At 41.5% G+C, this 21,310-nt stretch overlaps 1 protein-coding gene across 1 annotated transcript in view; it reads right to left on the bottom strand.

Annotated features, from left to right (window-relative positions):
- Positions 1-21,310, bottom strand: part of mycbp2 (MYC binding protein 2) — a 386,518-nt gene that overhangs the window by 9,891 nt on the left and 355,317 nt on the right. The gene's annotated exons all lie outside the window — the stretch shown is intronic.

Below are 21,310 nucleotides of genomic sequence, written 5' to 3'. Positions count from 1 at the left end.
TGATGTGAACCATGCCTCAAAAATGGGTTCTCAGAAGATCCAAGATTAAGAATTGTTGACTTGCATAAAGCTGGAAAGGGTTACAAAGTATCAGTCCACGGTAAAACAAAATGTCTATAAAATGTAGAAAGTTCAGCACTGTTGCTACTCTCCCTAGGAGTGGCCATCCTGCAAAGATGACTGCAAGAGCACAATGAGGTTAAGAAGAATCTTAGAGTGTCAGCTAAAGACTTACAGAAATCTCTGGAACATGTTAACCTCTCTGGGGTAGGGGACAGTATTTTGACATCCGGATGAAAAGCGTGCCCAAAGTAAACTGCATGTTACTCAGGCCCAGAAGCTAGGATAGATTTGGATAGAAAACACTCTAACGTTTCTAAAACTGTTAAAATTATGTCTGTGAGTATAACAGAACTGATTTGGCAGGCAAAACCCAGAGGACAAACCATCCAGGGGAAAAAATTGAGGTCATAGGATTTTCCAATAATTTTCTATGGGATACCCTTATTATTTGGAACCTGGTTGCAGTTCCTATTGCTTCCACTAGATGTCAACAGTCTTTAGAAATTGTTTGATGTTTTTCTTTTGAGAAATGAAGAAGTAGTCCTATTCATTGTAAGTGTCACTCCAGGTGGATTCTACTGTTTTGGTGCGCGTGAACAGGAGCCCGCTCCATGTTGTTTTTATCCGGTATAAGAAACAGTTCATTCCGTCTTAAATTGTATTGATTATTTACGTTTTAGGGTACCTGAGGTTGGATTAGAAACATTCACAGTGGTGCAAACATTCACATTCTTTGAAATGTTTGCACCAAGTTTACAGGTAACTTATTAGATACTTTGTAGGCATGTTGGGCGAGTTGAAACCGGTATATTTCTGAATCAAATGCGCCAAATAAATTGACATTTTTGGGACATAAAGAAGGACATTATCGAACAAAAGGACCATTTGTGATGTAGCTGGGACATTTTGGAGTGCCAACAGAAGAAGATCTTCAAAGGTAAGGCATTCATTATATCGCTATTTCTGACTTTTGTGGCGCACCTGCCTGGTTGAAATATGTTTTGCATGCTTTTGTATGCGGGGCGCTGTCCTCAGATAATCGCATGGTGTGCTTTCGCCGTAAAGCCTTTTTGAAATCTGACACAGCGGCTGGATTAACAAGAAGTTAAGCTTTATTTTGATGTATAACACATATTTTCAAGAATGTTAAATATTTGAATTTAGTATTTCGCGCTCTGCAATTTCACCGGATGTTGGCCAGGTGGGACGCTACCGTCCTACTTGGCCGTAAGAAGTTAACATCTCTGTTGACGAGTCTACGATATGTAAAACACTAAACAAGAATGGTGTTCATGGGAGGACACCACAGAAGAAGGCACTGCTGTCCAAAAACAACATGGCTGCACATCTGAACTGGCAAAATATGATGTGGACAGATGAAACTAAAGTTGAGTTGTTTGGAAGGCACAGCACACAAACATCAAAACCTCATCCCAACTGTAAAGTATGGTGGAGGGAGCATCATGGTTTGGAGCTGCTTTGCTGTCTCAGGGCCTGGACAGCTTGCTATCATTGATGGAAAAATGAATTCCCAAGTTTATCAAGACATTTTGCAGGAGAATGTAAGGCTATCTGTCTGCCAATTGAAGCTCAACAGAAGTTGGGTGATGCAACAGGACAGTAGTTCCCAAACGTTGTATAGTCCCCGTACCCCTTCAAACATTCAACCTCCAGCTGCGTACCCCCTCTAGCACCAGGGACAGTTCACTTTCAAATCTTGTTTTTTTGCCATCATTGTAAGCCTGCCACACACACTATACATTTGTTAACCTCTCTAGGGCAGGCGGGACGAATTCGTCCCACCAACGTAACAGCCAGTGTAATCCAGTGGCGCGATTTTCAAATACCTTAAAAATCCTATTACTTCAATTTCTCAAACATATGACTATTTTACAGCTATTTAAAGACTCTCGTTAATCAAAAAGGCTTTACAACGAAAGCAAAACATTAGATTATGTCAGCAGAGTACCCAGCCAGAAATAATCAGACACCCATTTTTCAAGCTAGCATATAATGTCACAAAAACCCAGAAGACAGCTAAATGCAGCACTAACCTTTGATGATCTTCATCAGATGACAACCCTAGGACATTATGTTATACAATACATGCACGTTTTGTTCAATCAAGTTCATATTTATATCAAAAAACAGCTTTTTACATTAGAATGTGACGTTCAGAACTAGCATACCCCCCGCAAACTTCCGGGGAATTGACTAACAATTTACTAAATTACTCACGATAAACGTTCACAAAAAGCATAACAATTATTTGAAGAATTATAGATACAGAACTCCTCTATGCACTCGATATGTCCGATTTTAAAATAGCTTTTTGGTGAAAGCACATTTTGCAATATTCTAAGTACATAGCCCTGCCATCACGGGCTAGCTATTTAGACACCCGGCAAGTTTAGCCTTCACCAAAATCAGATTTACTATAACAAAAATGTTCTTACCTTTGTTGTCTTCGTCAGAATGCACTCCCAGGACTTCTACTTCAATAACAAATGTTGGTTTGGTCCCAAATAATCCATCGTTATATCCGAATAGCGCCGTTTTGTTTGTGCGTTCCAGAAACTATCCCAAATGGTAAATAAGGGTCGCACGCATGGCGCAATTCGTGACAAAAAAAATCTAAATATTCCATTACCGTACTTCGAAGCATGTCAACCGCTGTTTAAAATCAATTTTTATGCCATTTTTCTCGTAAAAAAGCGATAATATTCCGACCGGGAATATCCTTTTAGGTAAACAGACAAAGGAAAAGAAAGCTTTCGGTCGACGCGGGCACGAGCCTGAGTCTCACAGTACTGTAACCAGCCACTACCCAAACGCGCTACTTTGTTTCAGCCAGAGCCTGTAAAGCCACGATTCAGCATTTTGCCGCCTTCTGAGAGACCATGTGAGCCGTAGAAAGTGTCACGTAAGAGCAGAGATCCCTTGTAATTGATAGAGATGGCAAAGAAGTTCAAGAAATGGTCAGACAGGGTACTTCCTGTACAGAATCTTCTCAGGTTTTGACCTGCCATTTGAGTTCTGTTATACTCACAGACACCATTCAAACAGTTTTAGAAACTTTGGAGTGTTTTCTATCCAAAGCCAATAATTATATGCATATTCTAGTTACTGGGCAGGAGTAGTAACCAGATTAAATCGGGTACGTTTTTTATCCAGCCGTGTCAATACTGCCCCCTAGCCTTAACAGGTTAACCTGTTTAGGATAGGGGGCAGTATTTTCACATCCGGATAAAAAACGTACCCGATCTAATCTGGTTATTACTCCTGCCCAGAAACTAGAATATGCATATAATTATTTTATTTGGATAGAAAACACCCTAAAGTTTCTAAAACTGTTTGAATGGTGTCTGTGAGTATAACAGAACTCATATGGCAGGCCAAAACCTGAGAAGATTCCTTACAGGAAGTGCCCTCTCTGACCATTTCTTGGCCTTCTATAGCCTCTTTATGGAAAACAGAGGATCTCTGCTGTAACGTGACATTTTCTAACGCTCCCATAGGCTCTCAGAAGGCGCCAGAACGGGGAATGATGACTCTGCAGTCCCTGGGCGGAAAACAGTAGGGGATTTAGATAGTGGTCGATCTGAGAACAATGACACGGGTGCGCGCGAAGACACCATTTTCTTCTTTCAGTCTTTGAACGAAACAACGTCTCCCGGTCAGAATATTATCGCTATTTTATGAGAAAAATCGAATAAAAATGTATTTTAAACAGCGTTTGACATGCTTCGAAGTACGGTAATGGAATATTTAGAAATGTTGTGTCACGATACGCGCCAGCATATCACCCTTCGGATAGTGTCTTGAACGCAAGAACAAAACGCCGCTATTTGGATATAACTATGGATTATTTGGAACCAAAACAAAATTGGGTGTGGAAGTAGAAGTCCTGGGAGTGCATTCTGACGAAGAACAGCAAAGGTAATCCAATTTTTGTTATAGTAAATCTGAGTTTGGTGAGTGCCAAACTTGGTGGGTGTCAAAATAGCTAGCCATGACGGCCGGGCTATCTACTCAGAATATGTACTTTCACCGAAAAGCTATTTTAAAATCGGACACCGCGATTGCATAAAGGAGTTCTGTATCTATAATTCTTAAAATATTGTTATGTTTTTTGTGAACGTTTATCGTGAGTAATTTAGTAAATTCACCGGAAGTTTCGGTGGGTATGCTAGTTCTGAACGTCACATGCTAATGTAAAAAGCTGTTTTTTGATATAAATATGAACTTGATTGAACAAAACATTGTATAACATAATGTCCTAGGAGTGTCATCTGATGAAGATCAAAGATTAGTGCTGCATTTAGCTGTGGTTTTGGTTTTTGTGACATTATATGCTAGCTTGAAAAAGTGGGTGTCTGATTATTTTTGGCTGGGTACTCTCCTGACATAATCAAATTTTTTGCTTTCGTTGTAAAGCCTTTTTGAAATCGGACAATGTGGTTAGATAAAGGAGAGTCTTGTCTTTAAAATGGTGTAAAATAGTCATATGTTTGAAAAATTGAAGTTTTGGGATTTTTGAGGAGTTTGTAATTCGCGCCACGCTCTATCATTGGATATTGGCGAGGCGTTCCGCTAGCGGAACATCTAGATGTAAGAGGTTAAAACATAAGAATGCGTGTGAGTTTTCACAAGTAGGCTCGTGGGAAGTGACAAAGAGCTCTTATAGGACCAGGGCACAAATAATAATCATCAATCATTTTGCTCTTTATTTAGCCATCTTACATTTAAAACCTTATTTTTTCATCGGATATTGTGAATAACTCACCACAGGTTAATGAAAAGGGTGTGATTGAAAGGATGCACATAACTCTGCAATGTTGGGTTGTATTGGAGAGAGTCTCAGTCTTAAATCATTTTCCACACAGTCTGTGCCTGTATTTCGTTTTTCATGCTAGTGAGGGCCAAGAATCCACTCTCACATAGGTACGTGGCTGCAAAGGGCATCAGTGTCTTAACAGCGCGATTTTCCAAGGCAGGATACTCTGAGCGCAGCACAATCCAGAAATCTGGCAGTGGTTTGAGATTAAATTCAATTTTCACAGAACCGATAGTCGCAATTTCGATGAGGCTCTCTTGTTTAGATATTGGTAAGTAGACTGGAGGCAGGGCATGAAAGGGATAACGAATCCAGTTGTTTGTGTCATCCGTTTCAGGAAGGTACCTGCGTAATTGCACGCACAACTCACTAAGGTGCTTCGTTATATCACATTTGACATTGTCCGTAAGCTTGAGTTCATTTGCACACAAAAAAAATCATACAATGATGGAAAGACCTGTGTGTTGTCCTTGTTAACCTCTATGGGCTAGGTGGGACGCTAGCGTCCCACCCGTGGTGCACTCCATCAACAGCAGGTGCATTTCAAGAGCGGCAAATTTGAATCCAAATAAATGTCAAAATTCAAATTTTTCAAACATACAACTATTTTACACCATTTGAAAGATAAACATCTCCTTAATCTAACCACATTTTACGATTTCAAAAAGGTTTTACGGCGAAAGCATAAATTTAGAGTATGTTAGGACAGTACATTTACAAGAGTTGTGTGTAATGTTTTGTCAATTCAAAGACAGGGTCACCAAAACCATAAAACCAGCTAAAATGATGCACTAACCTTTTACAATCTCCATCAGATGACACTCCTAGGACATTATGTTAGACAATGCATGCATTTTTAGTTCTATCAAGTTCATATTTATATCCAAAAACAGCGTTTTACTATGGCATTGATGTTGAGGAAATCGTTTCCCTCCAATAACCGGCAGTCAAGTCAACACCACAAATTAAATAATTAAAATTAGAAAACATTGGTAAAATATTATATTGTCATTTAAAGAATTATAGATTTACATCTCTTGAACGCAATCAACTTGCCAGATTTAAAAATAACCTTACTGGGAAATCACACTTTGCAATAATCTGAGCACTGCGCCCAGAAAAATACGCGTTGCGATACAGACTAGACGTCATGTTGGGGAGATCTAAAATCGAAAATACTATGTAAATAATCCATTACCTTTGATTCTCTTCATCAGATGTCACTTCCAGGTATCACAGGTCCATAACGAAAGTAGTTTTGTTCAAAAAAGCTCATCATTTATGTCCAAAAATCTCCGTCTTGTTAGCACATGATCTAAGCCAGCCGGACTTCTCGTCATGAACGAGGGGAAAAAATATATTTACGTTCGTTCAAACATGTCAAACGTTGTATAGCATAAATCATTAGGGCCTTTTTTAACCAGAACATGAATAATATTCAAGGTGGACGAATGCATACTCTTTTATAACGTATTGGAACGAGGGTACCCAACATGAACTCGCGCGCCAGGTGTCTAATGGGCCATCATCGTTCCATGGCTCTTGTTCGGTCAGATCTCCCTCCAGAAGACTCAAAACACTTTGTAAAGGCTGGTGACATCTAGTGGAAGCAATAGGAAGTGCCAAAATATTCCTCAGCCCCTGTGTTTTTCAATGGGATAGGTTTAAAGCCATAGTAAAACGCTGTTTTTGGATATAAATATGAACTTGATAGAACTAAAAATGCATGCATTGTCTAACATAATGTCCTAGTTGTGTCATCTGATGGAGATTGTAAAAGGTTAGTGCATCATTTTAGCTGGTTTTATGGTTTTGGTGACCCTGTCTTTGAATTGACAAAACATTACACACAACTCTTGTAAATGTACTGTCCTAACATACTCTAAATTTATGCTTTCGCCGTAAAACCTTTTTTGGTATCGTAAAACGTGGTTAGATTAACCTGTTAGGGCCAATTGGGCAGCATTGACACGGCTGGATAAAAAACATACCCGATTTAATCTGGTTACCACTCCTACCCAGTAACTAGAATATGCATATACTTATTACATATGGATAGAAAACACCCTAAATTTTCTAAAACTGTTTGAATGGTGTCTGTGAGTATAACAGAACTCAAATGGCAGGTCAAAACCTGAGAGATTCCTTTACAGGAAGTGGCCTGTCTGACCATTTGTTGAACTTCTTTTCCATCTCTATCATTTACTAAGGATCTCTGCTCTAACGTGACACTTCCCACGTCGTCCATAGGCGCTCAGAGCCCGGGAAAAAACAGAATGTCGTCATTCCAGCATCCCAGGCTGAAACACATTATCGCCTTTCTCAAGTGGCCGATCAAGGGACACTGGCTTATGCGCGTGACCCCGACCGCCCCCGCCTTTGGGATTTTTTCCTCTGTTTGCCGAAAAGGAGATTCCCTGTCGGAATATTATCGCTTTTCTACGAGAAAAATGTCGTAAAAATTGATTTTAAACAGCGGTTGACATGCTTCGAAGTACGGTAATGGAATATTTAGAATTTTATTGTCACGAATTGCGCCATGCGCGTGACACTTCTTTACTATTTCGGATAGTGTCTGGAACGCACGAACAAAACGCCGCTATTCGGATATAACGATGGATTATTTTGGACCAAACCAACATTTGTTATTGAAGTAGCAGTCCTGGGTGTGTATTCTGACGAAGACAACAAAAGGTAATGAAACTTTTATAATAGTAAATATGATTATGGTGAGTGCTAAACTTGCCGGGTGTCTAAATAGCGAGCCCGTGATGCCTGGGCTATGTACTTAGAATATAGCAAAATGTGCTTTCACCAAAAAGCTATTTTAAAATCGGACATATCGAGTGCATAGAGGAGGTCTGTATCTATAATTCTTAAAATAATTGTTAAGCTTTTTGTGAACGTTTATCGTGAGTAATTTAGTAAAATGTTAGCGAATTCCCCGGAAGTTTGCGGGGGGTATGCTAGTTCTGAACGTCACATGCTAATGTAAAAAGCTGGTTTTTGATATAAATATGAACTTGATTGAACAAAACATGCATGTATTGTATAACATAATGTCCTAGGGTTGTCATCTGATGAAGATCATCAAAGGTGAGTGCTGCATTTAGCTGTCTTCTGGGTTTTGGTGACATTATATGCTGGCTTGAAAAATGGGTGTCTGATTATTTCTGGCTTGGTACTCTGCTGACATAATCTAATGTTTTGCTTTCGTTGTAAAGCCTTTTTGAAATCGGACAGTGTGGTTAGATTAACGAGAGTCTTGTCTTTAAATGGCTGTAAAATAGTCATATGTTTGAGAAATTGAAGTAATAGGATTTTTAAGGTTTTGAAAATCGCGCCACAGGATAGCAGTGGCTGTTACGTAGGTGGGACGAATTCGTCCCGCCTAGCCTAGAGAGGTTAAGGAGATGTTTGTCTTTCAAAGGGTGTAAAATAGTTGTATGTTTGAAAAATTTGAATTTTGACATTTATTTGGATTCAAATTTGCCGCTCTTGAAATGCACCTGCTGTTGATGGAGTGCACCACGGGTGGGACGCTAGCGTCCCACCTAGCCCATAGAGGTTAATGCAGACAGAGAGGAGCTCCAACTTCTTAATCATAGCCTCAATTTTGTCCTGCACATTGAATAAAGTTGAGGAGAGTCCCTATAATCCTAGATTCAGATCATTCAGGCGAGATAAAGCATCACCCAGATAGGCCAGTTGTGTGAGAAACTCGTCATCATGCAACCGGTCGGACAAGTGAAAATGGTCAGTAAAGAAAACTTTAAGCTCATCTCTCAATTTGCCCCTTGATAACCATGCACTTCTGTATGTTGTAAAAGTGTTACAAGGTTGCTGCCCATATCATTGCATAGTGCAGAAAATACACGAGAGTTCATGGGCCTTGGTTAACGAAGTTAACCATTTTCACTGTAGTGTCCAAAACGTCTTTCAAGCTTTTCAGGCATTCCCTTGGCAGCAAGAGCCTCTTGGTGGACGCTGCTGTGTACCCAAGTGATGTCGGGAGCAACTGCTTGCACGCGCGTTACCACTCCATACATGAAGGGAACTCTCGTGCGCCAGCTGTGTGGTTAGTGAGAAAGTGCATATTGCAAATTTACGCTCCCTTACTAGACGTCCGACTACGTCCGATAAATCCGCGGACGGCGTCGGGCCGCTCACAGGGGCCGGATCTTCCAGGAAGTCATCGAACGGAGTCTCTCGGACCTTCCGTTTCCGTTTAATAAAATGTTCAAATTTTGGTCATTTCTTTGCAGTTCCGGATTATTCCACGGGAGGGCGAATGGAATCATATCGCAAACGTAACATATATCACCGATCACGACGCGGCTTTTTCTCCTAAATGGAAAATAATTCGGAGACGAAACTCGGTCAGCGTGGGTTTGGCATAATGGGCAGTTGGCCCCGAACAGGATGGAGTCGAGGCCTCGACGCTTTTCGAGTTAAGGCTATTTTTCTGGGATTGAAAGTCAAACAGGAAAATAGAGTGCTGATTTGACCGCTTCACATCAAACTACATGAGCCTACGGTGTCAGGAGAAAAAGAACCATGCATTTACCAATGTTCATTTCAGAGAAATTGTACAATGACACATTGGTGATATTCAACAATAGGAGGGTTTTTTTTCAAAAAAGTTACATATCCAGTTGCAGCGTGTTCAGATGAGTCGGTTAAGGCGGGTTTCGGAGCTCTGCGAGATTTCTGTGATTTTCTGTGATTTTCTGAAACAACACACACTTGTTTAACCCTCTGTAAATAAGTCAGTTCTTAACAGAAACACTTAAAACTCAATATTATATAAGAGCCTAACATTCACCTTCCTGTGTCAACCAGAAGTGCCTTAAAATGGTGTCATAGGGGCTGTTTTGAAGGGTTAAAAAGGTCAGATCTTTCCACAACTTCATATGTGTGACTAGGCAACCCTCATGAACTGTAAATCAGTCATTTATCCCATCAGATGTCAAAGAAAAGCTCTCTCACACAGCAAGGACGGAGTGACACAGTGCGGTGCTTGAAGACACAAAGAGCCTGCAATGGCATTACCATTATCTCTAGGCTGTGCCGAGTTCAATGAGACGCCCCGCTTGACCGTAGCTCGCTCGGTCTGAGCGCAGCGACCGTGAGAAAACTAGGCCCAAAATGATACCTGCACCAATATGTCAAGTGCTTTAGGGTGACAGTGAGAGAACCGTTAGGGTTAGAAGCACAATTAAACCTCAGGAGCGTTCCTGAGGTCCTCCCGATCTGTGCAAGCCTAACCTTGACCCTGTGGCCTTAACCATTCACAATAAAAAGAAGGTGATGAGATCAAAAAGTGTGCAATGACTTCTCTCCCCATAGGAATACATTGACTATTCTCCTAAATTCAACCTGAAGCCTATGTGGGTTATGAACCTGTCTTCTATAACAATCCATCAGGCTACTGTGAGGTCTACCTGTGTCGATTCTAAGGTTCCTGGAGCAACCGGAAGTTGTTAAAATCACCCTAGAGCTATTGTCATATAACGTGCACATTGTGAAAATAACGCAACTCAACCATGTGTCATTCAGTCAATTCTAAAGGTAGAGGCTTCATATTCAGGATTCTGTTTATGCCTACCCCAAAGACAACGTGTGTTGAGTAAGAGCTTCCTGTGACAACCGGAAGTAGTTAAAAACACCCTAGAGCTATTGTCATGTGGCCAACCTGCAGATAGTGAAAATCACGCAACTCAAACATCTGTCATTCAGTCAATTCTAAAGGTAGAGACTTCATATTTAGGATTCTGTTTATGTCTACCCCAAAGACAACGTGTGCCTATTCTTTTTGCAAAAAAAACTAAAACACACACACACACAGCTTGGCCATAGGGACATAGTGTGGGGCTTAGAGGCTTATACCGCCTTCGATAGTTACTTTCGTTCAAACGATTCAAGAACCGTCGGACCTAGAGCTCAACAATTTTAGAAACCTGTTCTAGAGCTCAAGTCGATAGTGCACAGTGATTTGTGTGGCTCTAGAAGGTTCTCAGACCGAGAAACCGCCTCGTGCATTTGCAATATGTTCAATTCATTTTGAATATCACGGACATGGCGACATGTAGAAATGTCCCAGAGTCGCAGGACTAGGTGCATTGAAACCGCCTTGGCCCATAGAGACGGACCCCAATGTCTCTGTCCGATAGCTCATTCGTAGTAACGCCCTGAAAAAGTGGATTTTCAGCACCAATTAAGGCCATTGCTCGGGCACCGAATGACCTATCGAGCCGAAACTTGGGATTCGGGGTCGCCTCACATAGGCCTACACATATTGTCAGAGCTGGACCCGCAGCTATAACGTAACTATGTGTTTTATGTTTTTTTTATGGTTAAAATTGAAAGCACTGTGAATTATGGGCCTTCTCTGACATATGTGATAGTTGGCTTCTCTACGAGATGGAAAAAGTGGATTTGGTGTCAGATGGTATCAGTTTGGTGTCAGAATGACATCTAATTGACTGATGGACGCTTACTGCTGGGTGACGAGCGATGGAGAGGAACCACAGTCACTGCACGGCCATCCCCAGTTCATCGGGCCAGTCAATTATGCATTTCTGCAGTATTTTTGAGCATGCCTAAATTCGTGATGCTAAATGCCCATTGAATCATATTGCAAACGTAACGTGCAATATTGCAAACGTAACGCGCATTTGCAATATGATTCAACAGCAAAAAATATCACCAAAGTTGACATGATGAAATCAACACAACGAGCGATGGAGAGGAACCACAGTCACTGCACGGCCATCCCGAGATCATCGGGCCAGTCAATTATGCATTCTGAGCATGTCAAATTCGTTAAAAATGTTTAAAGCAACAGAGTCCCACTTCTCCCTCATCATATATGACAAGTAGACCATCTGCGTTGATTAATGGCTTAACATAGGGCTATATATAATTTGGGCAGTATAAATGCCATTTGGACTATGGTTCACTGACTTTTGGATTTGGAAACCGACTTCCTATGATCGTACATGGCAAACTGACAAACATCCTGATTTGGCACATTCAATACGTTCATACATGTATAATTGACAAAAAAATAATTGGACATTTCATTTGCACATTTCTAATGGCATTTGGCAAAAAAAAGAAAAAAAGATGTCACTTTTGACTTCCTATGAAATCATATTCCAAATGCACAAATCATATGCCTTATGCACAAGCAAATATGTCACTTTTGACTTCCTATGAAATCATATTCCAAATGCACAAAACATATGCCTTATGCACAAGCAAAAACAACCCAAACAATTATGTCAATAAAATATGTCAAAAGTATGTCCATACAGCTCTTATACATGTGTAATTGACATAACAATCGAAAAAAAATTGAAAAACGGTCCAGAAACCACTTTAAGGGGTGATAAGTTTAAAAAGATATATATATTTTATCAAAATCTGACCCTTGGGTGTAGACTTGGGTATCATTTGCTGTATGAAAATCCACGGTGGAGCGCGCTCGCCATCTAAAGGAAATTTGGGGTGTTACAATTGGCAATTGCCATCGGAAAATTGCCATATGATTGGCCCGGAGATGGACCGCTTTCGGTGGTATTTACAATTGTGTGTATGATTCGTGCTATGCCAATATGTTCCCATGTTATTTTGTCCAAATCAGGGGGGTTTTCCCTTACACTAGGTCTCCGTCATGGCTTTTGCACCATCAGTACAGATACCAACACATCTTGACCACCAAAGTCCATTTGATGTCACAAAGCTGTTCAGTACTTTAAAAATACCCTCTCGTTGTCCTGGTTTCCAGTGGTTTGCAGAAGAGGATGTCTTCCTTAATTGACCATTTATGAGGAAATGTTATGAATTGTTCAGCAGTCTTATGGCTTGGGGGTAGAAGCTGTTGAGGAACCTTTTGGTCCCAGACTTGGCGCTCTGGTATTTCTTGCCGTGCGGTAGCAGAGAAAACAGTCTACAACTTGGGTGACTGGAGTCTCTGACAATTTTATGGGCTTTCCTCTGACACCGCCTATTATATAGGTCCTGGATGGCAGGAAGCTTGGTCCCAGTGATGTACTGGGCCGTTCGCACTACCCTCTGTAGGGCCTTAAGGTCAAATGCCGAGCAGTTGCCATACCAGGTGGTGATGCAACCGGTCAGGATGCTCTCGTGGTGCAGCTGTAGAACCTTTTGAGGATCTGGGGACCCATGTCAAATCGTTTCAGTCTCCTGAGGAGGAAAAGGTTTTGTCGTGCCCTTTTCACGACTGTCTTGGTATGTTTGGACCATGATAGTTTGTTGGTGATGTGGACGCCAAGGAACTTGAAACTCTCAACTCGCTCCACTACAGCCCCGTCGATGTTAATGGTGGCCTGTTCGGTCTTTTCCTGTAGTCCACGATCAACTCCTTAGTCTTGCTCACATTGAGGGAGAGGTTGTTGTCCTGGCACCACACTGCCAGTTCTCTGGCCTCCTCCCTATAGGCTGTCTCATAGTTGTCGGTGATCAGGCCTACCACTTATGTCGTCAGCAAACTTAATGACGGAGATGGAGTTGTTTTCTGGCCACGCAGTTGTGGGTGAACAGGGAATACAGGAGGGGACTAACTACCCACCTCTGAGGGGCCCCAGTGTTAAGGATCAGCGTGGCAGATGTTTTTCCTACACTTACCACCTGGGGGGTCCGTCAGGAAGTCCAGGATCCAGTTGCAGAGGGAGATGTTTAGTCCCAGAGTCCTTAGCTTAGTGATGAGCTTCGTGGGCACTATGGTATTGAACGCTGAGCTGTAGTCAATGAACAGCATTCTCACATAGTGTGGAGTGCGATTGAGATTGCGTCATCTGTGGATCTGTTGGGGCGGTATGTGAATTGGAGTGGGTCTAGGGTGTCCGGGAGGATGCTGTTGATGTGAGCCATGACCAGCCTTTCAAAGCACTTTATGGCTACTGACGTGAGTGCCACGGAGCGGTAATCGTTTAGGCAGGTTATTTTCGCTTCCTTGGGCACAGGGACTATGGAGGTCTGCTTGAAACATGTAGGCATTACAGACTCTGTCAGGGAGAGGTTGAAAATGTCAGTGAATGCACTTGACAGTTGGTCCGGGCATGCTTTGAGTACATGTCCTGGTAATCAGTCTGGCCCAGCGGCTTTGTGAATGTTGACCTGTTTAACCTGTTAGGGCTAGGGGGCAGCATTTGCACGTCTGGATAAAAAAAATGTACCCGATTTAATCTGGTTACTAATCCTACCCAGTAACTAGAATATGCATATACTTATTATATATGGATAGAAAACACTCTAAAGTTTCTAAAACTGTTTGAATGGTGTCTGTAAGTATAACAGAACTCATTTGGCAGGCAAAACCCTGAGACATTTTCTGAACAGGAAGTGGATACCTGATGTGTTGTATTGACTTTAAACCTATCCCATTGAAAAACACAGGGGCTGTCACCAGCCTTTACAAAGTGTTTTGAGTCTTCTGGAGGGAGATCTGACCGAACAAGAGCCATGGAACGATGATGTCCCATTAGACACCTGGCGCGCTCATGTTGGGTACCCTCGTTCCAATACGTTATAAAAGAGTATGCATTCGTCCACCTTGAATATTATTCATGTTCTGGTTAAAAAAGGCCCTAATGATTTATGCTATACAACGTTTGACATGTTTGAACGAACGTAAATATATTTTTTCCCCTCGTTCATGACGAGAAGTCCGGCTGGCTTAGATCATGTGCTAACAAGACGGAGATTTTTGGACATAAATGATGAGCTTTTTTGAACAAAATTACATTCGTTATGGACCTGTGATACCTGGAAGTGACATCTGATGAAGAGAATCAAAGGTAATGGATTATTTACATAGTATTTTCGATTTTAGATCTCCCCAACATGACGTCTAGTCTGTATCGCAACGCGTATTTTTCTGGGCGCAGTGCTCAGATTATTGCAAAGTGTGATTTCCCAGTAAGGTTATTTTTAAATCTGGCAAGTTGATTGCGTTCAAGAGATGTAAATCTATAATTCTTTAAATGACAATATAATATTTTACCAATGTTTTCTAATTTTAATTATTTAATTTGTGGTGTTGACTTGACTGCCGGTTATTGGAGGGAAACGATTTCCTCAACATCAATGCCATAGTAAAACGCTGTTTTTGGATATAAATATGAACTTGATAGAACTAAAAATGCATGCATTGTCTAACATAATGTCCTAGGAGTGTCATCTGATGGAGATTGTAAAAGGTTAGTGCATCATTTTAGCTGGTTTTATGGTTTTGGTGACCCTGTCTTTGACTTGACAAAACATTACACACAACTCTTGTAAATGTACTGTCCTAACATACTCTAAATTTATGCTTTCGCCGTAAAACCTTTTTGAAATCGTAAAACGTGGTTAGATTAAGGAGATGTTTATCTTTCAAATGGTGTAAAATAGTTGTATTTTTGAAAAATTTGAATTTTGACATTTATTTGGATTCAAATTTGCCGCTCTTGAAATGCACCTGCTGTTGATGGAGTGCACCACGGGTGGCACGCTAGCGTCCCACCTAGCCAATAGAGGTTAAAGGTTTTGCTCACATCGGCTACTGAGAACGCTATCACACAGTCATCCAGAACAGCTGGTGCTCTCGTGCATGCTTCTGTGTTGCTTGCCTCGAAGCGAGCATAAAAGGCATTTAGCTCATCGTGTCACTGGGCAGCTCGCATCTGGGTTTCCCTTTGTAGTCCATAATAGGTTTCAAGCCCTGACACATCCGACGAGCGTTAGAGCCTGTGTAGTAGGATTCAAACTTAATCCTGTATTGACGCTTTGCTTGTTTGATGTTCATCTGAGGGCATAGCCTGTAACCCATGACTTCTGGTTGGGATATGTACGTACAGTCACTGTGGGGACGACATCATCGATGCACATCATTTTCCTCCTGGTTGCACATCTGACATGCTGGTAAAAATGTGGTAAAACTGATTTAAGTTTGCCTGCATTAAAGTCCCCGGCCACTAGGAGCGCCGCTTCTCGGTGAGGATTTTCTTGTATGCTTATGGCCTTATAGAGTTGGTTGAGAGCGGTCTTAGTGCCAGCTTCACTTTGTGGTGGTAGATAGACAGCTGCGAATAATACAAATGAGAACTCTTGGTAGATAGTGTGGTCTACAGCTTATCATGAGGTACTCTACCTCAGGCGAGTAATACCTCGAGACTTTTTTAATATTAGACATCGCGCACCAGCTGTTATTGACAAAAAGACACACCCCCACCCCTCGTCTTACCAAAGGTAGCGTCTCTGTTCTGCCGGTGCATGGAAAATCCCGCTAGCTCTATATTGTCCTTATCTTCGTTCAGCCACGTCTCGGTGAAACATAAGATGTTACAGTTTTTAATGGCCTGTTGGTAGGATAATCATAATCGTAGGTCATCAATTTTATTTTCCAATGATCGCACGTTAGCAAGAAGAATTGAAGGCAATGGGAGTTTACGCGCTCGCCTCAGGATTTTCAGAAGGGTGCCCCGATATGCTGCCTCTTTTTCGTCTTTTCTTCACGCAAAAGGCGTGGATCTGGGCCTGTTCCAGTGAAAGCAGGATATTCTTCTCGTCGGACTCTCCAGTCCGCGGTGAGTAATCACTTTTCTGATGTCCAGAAGTTCTTTTCAGGCATAAGAAACAGTAGCAGCAACATTATGTACACAATAAGTAACAAAAACATGTTAAGCAAAAATAAATAACAAAATAGCATAATTGGTTGGGAGAATGTAAAACATCAGCCATGTTCTTCGGCGCCATATTTTGATCCGTAGTTCTCATCATATTTGCGTCTCTTCGATGGTCCAACGTCCCTGTCTGTTGTTCGGTGCTTTCCCGGGTAAGGGGGCAGTAGCACTTCGGCTGCATCAGATTCACAACTGTCAGTTGTGAGGTCAGAACCTTCAACCTCATGTCTTGGTTTTTGCTCTGACATGCACTGTCAACTGTGGGACCTTAAATAGACATTTGTGTGCCTTTCCAAATCATGTCCAATCAATTGAATTTATCACAGGTGGAGTCCAATCAAGTTGTAGAAACATCAAGGATGATCAATGTAAACAGGATACACATGAGCTCAATTTCATGTCTCATAATAAATACTTATGTAAATAAGGTATCTGTTTTTTACATTTTCGCTTTGTCATTATGGGTTATTCTGTGTAGATTGATGAGGAGAACATCATTTCATCCATTTTAGAATAAAGCTGTAACGTAACAACATGTGGAAAAAGGGAAGGAGTCTGAAAACTTTCCCAATGCACTGTATATCACTTTTCAGGGATGTATAGTGTGTCAATTGTGACGTATGATATTGTGTATTTAGTATTTAAATGTTTTGCAGAGGTCAGAAAATGTATTTCTATTGAAATGGACAATAAACAACTTATTATTGGAAAAACATAGACATACAATGTCCTCATTTTAAGTGATAGTGTCAGGAGTTCATGAGTGTCAAGATGTGTCCCACTATTCAAACTCGGATACTAAGTATGCAGCAACGCATTGGCCATACTAAGCAGTATGCAGGTGTGGATGATGTTACACACAGCCAAATGAATTTAACGCCCTAAGGCAGGGTTTCCCACACGCGGTCCTCGGGACCCTAAGCGGTGCACGTTTTGTTTTTCGCCCTAGCACTACACAGCTGATTTTATAATCAACTAATCATTAAGCTTTGATAATTTGAATCAGCTGTATAGTGTTAGGGGTAGAGGTCGACCGATTAATCGGAATGGCCGATTAATTAAGGCCGATTTCAACTTTTCATAACAATCGGTAACCGGCATTTTGGACACCGATTGTGGCTTTTTTTTTTTTTTTTTTTTAACCTTTATTTAACTAGGCAAGTCAGTTAAGAACACATTCTTATTTTCAATGACGGCCTAGGAACGGTGGGTTAACTGCCTTGTTCAGGGGCAGAACGACAGATTTTTACCTTGTCAACTCTGGGATTCGATCTTGCAACCTTCCGGTTACTAGTCCAACGCTCTAACCACCTGCCTTACATTGATTGCACTCCACGAGGAGCCTGCGTGGCAGGCTGACTACCTGTTACGCGAGTACAGCAACAAGCCAAGGTAAGTTGCTAGCTAGCATTAAACTTCTCTTATAAAAAAACAATCAATCTTAACATAATCACTAGTTAACTACACATGGTTGATGATATTAGTTTATCTAGCGTGTCCTGCGTTGCATCTAATTTTACATTTACATTTAAGTCATTTAGCAGACGCTCTTATCCAGAGCGACTTACAAATTGGTGCATTCACCTTATGATATCCAGTGGAACAACCACTTTACAATAGTGCATCTAAATCTTTTAAGGGGGGGGGGGGGGGGGGGGGGTTAGAAGGATTACTTTATCCTATCCTAGGTATTCCTTAAAGAGGTGGGGTTTCAGGTGTCTCCGGAAGGTGGTGATTGACTCCGCTGTCCTGGCGTCGTGAGGGAGCTTGTTCCACCATTGGGGTGCCAGAGCAGCGAACAGTTTTGACTGGGCTGAGCGGGAACTGTGCTTCCTCAGAGGTAGGGGGGCCAGCAGGCCAGAGGTGGATGAACGCAGTGCCCTTGTTTGGATGTAGGGCCTGATCAGAGCCTGACGGTATGGAGGTGCCGTTCCCTTCACAGCTCCGTAGGCAATCACCATGGTCTTGTAGCGGATGCGAGCTTCAACTGGAAGCCAGTGGAGAGAGCGGAGGAGCGGGGTGACGTGAGAGAACTTGGGAAGGTTGAACACCAGACGGGCTGCGGCGTTCTGGATGAGTTGTAGGGGTTTAATGGCACAGGCAGGGAGCCTAGCCAACAGCGAGTTGCAGTAATCCAGACGGGAGATGACAAGTGCCTGGATTAGGACCTGCGCCGCTTCCTGTGTGAGGCAGGGTCGTACTCTGCGAATGTTGTAGAGCATGAACCTACAGGATCGGGTCACCGCCTTGATGTTAGTGGAGAACGACAGGGTGTTGTCCAGGATCATGCCAAGGTTCTTAGCACTCTGGGAGGAGGACACAAGGGAGTTGTCAAAAATATAATCGATGCGGTGCCTGTTAATTTCTCATCGAATCACAGCCAACTTTGCCAAACGGGTAATGATTTAACCTGTTATGGCTAGGGGGCAGTATTTTCACGGCTGGATAAAAAACGTACCCGATTTAATCTGGTTACTACTCCTGCCCAGTAACTAGAATATGCATATAATTATTGGCTTTGGATAGAAAACACCCTAAAGTTTCTAAAACTGTTTGAATGGTGTCTGTGAGTATAACAGAACTCATATGGCAGGCAAAAACCTGAGAAGATTTCATGCAGGAAGTGGCCTGTCTGACAAGGTGTCGTTCTTCTTGTCTCCGTTTATTGAAGAGTGAGGATCTTAGCTGTCCCGTGACACTTCCTACGGCTGCCATAGGTTCTCAGAAGGCGGCAAAATACTGAATCGTGGCTTTGCAGGCTCTGGCTGAAACAAAGTAGCGCGTTTGGGTAGTGGCTGGTTACAGTACTGTGAGACTCAGGCTCGTGCCCGCGTCGACCGAAAGCTTTGTTTTCTTTCCTCTGTTTAGCTAAATGGACATTCCCGGTCGGAATATTATCGCTTTTTTATGAGAAAAATGGCATAAAAATGGATTTTAAACAGCGGTTGACATGCTTCGAAGTACGGTAATGGAATATTTAGATTTTTTTTGTCACGAATTGCGCCATGCGCCCGACCCTGATTTACCATTTCGGATAGTGTCTGGGACGCACAAACAAAACGCCGCTATTCGGATATAACGATGGATTATTTTGGACCAAACCAACATTTGTTATTGAAGTAGCAGTCCTGGGAGTGCATTCTGACGAAGACAACAAAAGGTAATCAAACTTTTATAATAGTAAATCTGATATTGGTGAGTGCTAAACTTGCCGGGTGTCTAAATAGCTAGCCCGTGATGGCTGGGCTATGTACTTAGAATATTGCAAAATGTGCTTTCACCAAAAAGCTATTTTAAAATCGGACATATCGAGTGCATAGAGGAGTTCTGTATCTATAATTCTTCAAATAATTGTTATGCTTTTTGTGAACGTTTATCGTGAGTAATTTAGTAAATTGTTAGCAAATTCCCCGGAAGTTTGCGGGGGGTATGCTAGTTCTGAACGTCACATGCTAATGTAAAAAGCTGTTTTTTGATATAAATATGAACTTGATTGAACAAAACATGCATGTATTGTATAACATAATGTCCTAGGTGTGTCATCTGATGAAGATCATCAAAGGTTAGTGCTGCATTTAGCTGTCTTCTGGGTTTTTGTGACATTATATGCTAGCTTGAAAAATGGGTGTCTGATTATTTCTGGCTTGGTACTCTGCTGACATAATCTAATGTTTTGCTTTCACTGTAAAGCCTTTTTGAAATCGGACAGTGTGGTTAGATAAAGGAGAGTCTTCTCTTTAAAATGCTGTGAAATAGTCATATGTTTGAAAAATTGAAGTTTTTGTATTTTTGAGGAATTTGTAATTCGCGCCACGCCTATCATTGGATATTGGAGCAGGTGTTCTGCTAGCGGAACGTCTAGATGTAAGAGGTTAACAAGCGCATTCCCGAAAAAAATCAGTCGTTGCACTAATGTGTACCTAACCATAAACATTAGAGGTCGACCAATTATGATTTTTCAACGCCAATACCGATTACTGGAGGACCAAAAAAGCCGATACCGATTATTCGGCAGATTTATTTATTTATTTGTAATAATGACAATTACAACAATACTGAATGAACACTTATTTTAACTTAATATAATACATTAATAAAATCTATTTAGCCTCAAATAAATAATGAAACATGTTCAATTTGATTTAAATAATGCAAAAACAAAGTGTTGGAGAAGAAAGTAAAAGTGCAATACGTGCCATGTAAAAAAGCTAACGTTTAAGTTCCTTGCTCAGAACATGAGAACATATGAAAGCTGGTGGTTCCTTTTAACATGAGTCTTCAATATTCCCAGGTAAGATGTTTTAGGTTGTAATTATTATAGGAATTATAGGACTATTTCTCTCTATACGATTTGTATTTCATATACCTTTGACTATTGGATGTTCTTATAGGCACTTTAGTATTGCCAGTGTAACAGTATAGCTTCTGTCCCTCTCCTCGCTCCTACCTGGGCTCGAACCAGGAACACATCGACAACAGCCACCCTCAAAGCAGCTTTACCCATGTAGAGCAAGGGGAACAACTACTCCAAGTCTCAGAGCGAGTGACATTTGAAACGGTATTAGCGCTCACCCGGCTAACTAGCTAGCCATTTCACATCGGTTACACCCGCCTAATCTCAGGAGTAGATAGACTGGAAGTCATAAACAGCGCAATGCATTGCGAAGGGCTGCTGGCAAAACGCACGAAACTGCTATTTTGAATGAATGCTTACGAGCCT

This window comes from Salmo salar, chromosome 21, assembly GCF_965601325.2.
Source record: "Salmo salar chromosome 21, fSalSal1, whole genome shotgun sequence".
Taxonomy (NCBI): Eukaryota; Metazoa; Chordata; class Actinopteri; order Salmoniformes; family Salmonidae; genus Salmo; species Salmo salar.
This window is presented reverse-complemented; position numbering and strand designations above follow the sequence as displayed.